Source organism: Hippopotamus amphibius, chromosome 5, assembly GCF_030028045.1.
Source record: "Hippopotamus amphibius kiboko isolate mHipAmp2 chromosome 5, mHipAmp2.hap2, whole genome shotgun sequence".
Lineage (NCBI taxonomy): Eukaryota > Metazoa > Chordata > Mammalia > Artiodactyla > Hippopotamidae > Hippopotamus > Hippopotamus amphibius.
This window is the reverse complement of record NC_080190.1, coordinates 106,329,567-106,335,223: the sequence shown is the minus strand read 5'-3', so window position 1 is coordinate 106,335,223 and position 5,657 is coordinate 106,329,567. Positions and strand designations below refer to the sequence as shown.

General features: G+C 38.7%; 1 pseudogene; it reads right to left on the bottom strand.

Annotated features, from left to right (window-relative positions):
- Positions 1–1,238: 1,238 nt before the first annotated feature.
- Positions 1,239–1,701, bottom strand: LOC130853076 (60S ribosomal protein L21-like; annotated as a pseudogene).
- Between the last annotated feature and the right edge of the window lie 3,956 nt (positions 1,702–5,657).

Sequence of the window (5,657 nt, the reverse complement as noted above, 5' to 3'; positions counted from 1 at the left end):
TTTTTACTGATTTAGTTATTTTAATATCAGTCTATGTACAGATTTAACAATCCAGAGAGTCAGGACATTATTCCTCACTTTCTCAGTCCCTCCTTTCCTCAGCCCTCTGTCGCGTGGAAAGGAAAATTGATAGTCTTTCACATCCTCAAGTTATCATGCTTCTTTTCTTGGTCAAAACGTCAGGTTTTTAACCTGAGAATAAGGAAAATTACTCCCCATGACCACTTTTCCTTAATGGGATCCATATGACAGATGAGTCTTGGACCTATACAATGAAAAAAAGAGCAAGACTAAAAATAAATTATTTTTTACTGCTCCATTATCAAGCACTCGAATAACAAATACTATTAGCTATATGTCATCTGTGTTTGTAGAATCCTTTGCCTTAGGCAGAATGAAATTAAATAACAGGCCTGAGCCAATTCTGAAGGCTTCGTCCCTCCAATCCAGCCTTAACCCTTTCTGAAGCTTTCCTTTCTAACCTTTTAATCCTCTTCTCAATGTGCTGATAGTCATCCTGGGAATGATTTATGCAAGGAGCCCACCGGTCAGGACCATTCACCTTTGGCACTACCTTTAGACCAGGAAATGGACTAATTCGTCTATGTTGTTCTTCTGTGCTTTATTGGATCCTCTTCATAGGATTCATATCACATTAAAAAAAAAATCAACACATTATTTACTCAGTTCTGACTGCCTGAGCCAGAGGGAAGAAAAAAGAGAATAAGGAAAAGAAAATAATAGATACAGTGCTACATGCGTCTAATTTTAGTTATCTCAATTGTATTTAATATTATTTCCTCTACACATAAGCATCCTGTCTGGTACTGGAAAAAATTTTCATAAATTTCTTAGTCTTCATTCATATTTCTCTTGTTGTGGTACCTTGAATAAATATAAGCATGTTATATTTATTGATATATTGTAACTTTGCTAACTTGGCTAGTAACAGGAAAAAGTATATTACATCGACTCTGTGAAGAAATGTTTTATTTAAATATTTAAACACAAAAATACCTGATACATGTATATAAAAGCAAATTCAAAATTTGAAATTACTAAAAAAATTAAGAATTGTGTTGATTTGTATATATGTCTCTACTTTAAACGCTAAATCCTATAACAAAATATATGAGTGACTTCATTTCTGGCTTTTCTATACTCTGTATACCTTTCTTTCTTTCTTTTTGTTTTTTTTTTTTTTAATACAGTCCAGGTCTTTTATTTCTTTACACCCATTATGCCATGAATTCATAGGGAATGGGCTCCAACAGTTCAGGCTCCTTTCCATTGGTTCTCACGAAGTTGTGCTTTTCTGGGTGGAGCAGGCTGGTGCTTCAGTTGAACCCAAATGCCTTTCTCTTTGACTTCTTTCTTTTTCTGATCATTTTCCTTCACCCGTTTCAGGAAGCTATCTCGGCTCTCAGAGTGCTTAATATGCTCGATACGCACAGTAATTCTCTTGGCAAGAATCTTGCCCTTAACTTCTTTGTTTATAATGATGCCAACAGCATGCTGGGTAACACTGTAGACTCTTCCAGTTTTGCCATGGTAACATTTGTGGGGCATTCCTTTTTGAACAGTACCCATTCCCTTATAGATTCACAGGTATGTGGCCAAAGGAACAATTCCATGTTCTCTAAAAGGCCTAGAGAACAGATAGTGGATGCCTTGCCTCTTCTCCTTTGTGTTCGTCATTTTGGAGAATCACTGGAAGATGGTGGTACCAGCCAAAAGGAAGAAGGCAGGCTGTATATCTTTTTAATATCTGCACATCTAACCCTCCATGGATAAGGGTCCAAAGTAATTATGTGTACATATAAATGCATCCCCCCTCAAATCATTAGGAATGCATGCCACAGATAATTTCGAAGAGCATCAGAAATTATTCCATTCACATAAACCTTAAAGCTTCTAAATATAAAAGGCCATCATAAAAAATAGAAAGGCAAAGACTGCGAATTTATGACAGATAAAAATGAACTCTTCTTTGTGTACAAAGAATTCTTATAAAACTATAAGGAAAATACAAACAGATAATAGAAAAATGGGTATGGGCCGTAAACTGGCAATTCATATAAGAAGAAAAATATAAATGTCCAATAAATGTGTGAAAAATATCCGGCTTCATTAGCGATTACAGCATTGCCACATAACACATATTTACATGCATATTTTCATGTAAAATCAACAAAATCAAGATTTTTTTTTTACATTAACTACCCCATGATATCTAGGATGCTGGGAAACGAGCACTCCCATATACTGTCAATATAGGTAAAATGCTGGAAACTCTCAGGAAAGCAATTTGACCACATGCATCAAATTCATACTTTTGACCAAGTGATACAGCTTCTAGGAATCTCTTCTAAATGATCAAATATTAATTCAAGGATGTATGTACAGATACTGATTGCAGTATTGTATGCAATTGTGAAAAATAAAAACAACCTCAGTGTCCAACAATCACAAATAAAGAAAACTCAGGTTAAGTATTTAAGCAAATTTTCCAAACTCACAGGAAATAAAGTGCAGGGCTGAATTCAAACCCAGGCTTGTCTGCCTCCTGCCCTTCTCCCTTAAGTCCTTCAAGCTTGTGGTTTCCCTGGTGTCTTTCCTGGAACTTTCTTGAGGTGTCTCTCAGATTCTAGCATTCCTGTTCTTTTCTGAGCTCAATATTAGATAGCGGTTTCCAAACCCTCCTGTGGCCCAGCCTTAGCGCTCTGGGGTCCCAGTAAGAGTTCTCGGGGTGGGTTTGGGGGGATGCAGAGTGGAGTAATGCTGCTAAACAACAAAACATGACCTTTGACACCCTCCATCACGTTGGATCAAGTCCTACTCTGCATCTGTATGGGACAGAGACGGAATCTCCATCTCCTCAGGCCACGCAGTGACCGAGTCGGCAGACCGGCAGGCAAACACTGTAACCCAGTATTGTGTCATCAAGATGGCATCTCTCAGGACACTCACTGCTCTTAGATTCACATTATCACCCTCTCCTCCAGGAACCAAGAGCACCCCATCCCCGCCCCACCCCTCTTTTCTGTTTTATTAACAACAAATACTATTTTCTCACTGCAGAAGTGGTACTTCTAAAAGCCTCTGTTGTAGCTCCTTTGCCAAACACTCTGACAAGGAAGGATAATGGCTGAGGTGCTTCTCACAGTCAAGAAAGCACAGACAGAACTGTGATCTCTAAGTTGAATTTTTGGGTTGCTTGACACCTGAATCAGCTGTTGTAACTAAAAAAGCTACACATCTTGTTTTCCCTGCCCTGGTTTAAATGTCAACTAAATTTAATTACCCTAAGCCATGATTTCCAAAGAAGGCATCATCACCTGAAACTGGTTAGATATGCAAATCCCACCCCCCACCCCACCCCGCTAGAACACACTGGGTCCTCTGGGGGGCAGGGTGCAGAAGGGTGGGGCCTTGAAATGTGGGTTTCAGGCCCTCCAGGGGATTCTGATGCCCTCAGGTCAGGACCATTACCCTAAGCTTCCACCCCTCCATTCCTCACATCAGCTTCATAACATTAATCACATCCTCCTATGTGGCTCCATTACATTGTGTTATGTTATTACATTTTTTTTTAAGAACTTTTACTGAGATACAGTTAACATACAATAAACTGCGTATATTTAGAGTGTACAATTTGGTATTTTTTTTCTTATTAGTAATGTATATATGGCAATCCCAATCTCCCAATTCATCCCCACCCCCCCCCCACCAACCCTCCCTGCTTTCCCCACTTGGTGTCCATATGTTTGTTCTCTACATCTGGGTCTCTATTTCTGCCTTGCAAACCGGTTGATTTGTACCATTTTTCCATATTCCGCATATATGTGTTAATATACGATATTTGTTTTTCTCTTTCTGACTCACTTCACTCTGTATGACAGTCTCTAGGTCCATCCATGTCTCTACAAATGTCCCAGTTTCATTGCTTTTTACAGCTGAGTAATATTCCATTGTATATATGTACCACATCTTCTTTATCTATTCATCTGCTGATGGTCATTTAGGTTGCTTCCATGTCCTGGCTGTTGTAAATAGTGCTGCATTGAACATTGGGGTGCATGTGTCTTTTTGAATTATGGTGTTCTGTGGGTATATACCCAGGAGTGGGATTGCTGGGTCACATGGTAACTCTATTTTTAGTTTTTCAAGGAACCTCCATACTGTTCTCCATAGTGGCTGTATCAATTTACATTCCCACCAACAGTGCAAGAGGGTTCCCTTTTCTCCACACCCTCTCCAGCATTTACTGTTTGTAGATTTTCTGATGATGCCCATTCTGACCGGTGTGAGGTGATATCTCGTTGTAGTTTTGATTTGCATTTCTCTAATAATTAGTGATGTTGAACAGCTTTTCATGTGCCTCTTGGCCACCTTCCTGTCTTCTTTGGAGAAATGCCTATTTAGATCTTCTGCCCATTTTTTGATTGGGTTGTTTTTTTGATATTGAGCTGGATGAACTGTTTATATATTTTGGAGATTAATCCTTTGTCTGTTGATTTGTTTGCAAATATTTTCTCCCATTCTGAGGGTTGTCTTTTAATCTTGCTTATAGTTTCCTTTGTTGTGTGTTATTACATTATGACATTTAGTTGTGTGTCTGCATTCCCACCTCATTGTGAGCTCCTTAAATGAGAGGACCTAGGTTTTATACACGTTCATGTCTCTAGGGCAAGCACAGCACCTGGCACTTTTTAAATGTGTGTCAAATGAATATGGAATAAATCGAGGCACTAAGAGAAAAGGGAAAGTCTGAACTTGCAGGTTTAGGTGTAAGAATATTATCCGTCAACATAGTGTATGACTATTGTCGCGTTCTCAGGTTTCCAAAAGCTGCTTCTTCGGCATCATCTTTCATAGGTTTCACTGTCTTTCTTACTACATCTGAATTTTTAGCAACAGTTTCCTTCTGCACAATATCTTGAGCTACAATTTGTTCTAGTTTTGTCAGCTTGGTCACATCTTCCACAGAGAGCAATTTTTTTTCTTTCATGTTGGAAATCTAAGACCTTGTTAGCTAACACTTACTAAGCCCTTACTATTCATTTATTCAAGAAATATGCATTGAGTATCTACTATATGCCAAGAACTGTTCTAGGTACATTATAAAATAGAAGAGACAAAAACCTGTGCTCTGTATCTGGCTCCGGGCAGGCTGTTTTCCACATATATCATCTCGTTAAATCACATGTTGTGAAAAGTAACTTTCCAAGTGTGGTGGTGCACTTCAACTTAAGGGGGAAAAACTTCTAATTAATCTCTTTTAACTCTGAGTGGCAAAAGGGGCCATTATATTGTCACTGACTCTGCCATATGCCTTTATATATTATAAACTTTTACCAAATTTCTTTTGTGGCTCACAGCTCTTCGTTGTTTAGCACTGAGTAGGCACTCATGGAAACTGCACCCTAGCCCATGGGCTACATCCGGCTCTACCTGTTTATCGAGTGAGGTGACTAATAGTGTTTTACACCCAGGCAGCAGCTTGCATAAGGCCTTTAAAGGTCCTGGGTGCCTGGGTTCTCATAACTATTATTATTGTTAGGATGACAACCTCATGGCATAGAACTTCGAAACCCTTCGATTTGATTTGTAATCCCTTGTTGATTCTAGGGACTACTGAAGAATAATGAAGAAAA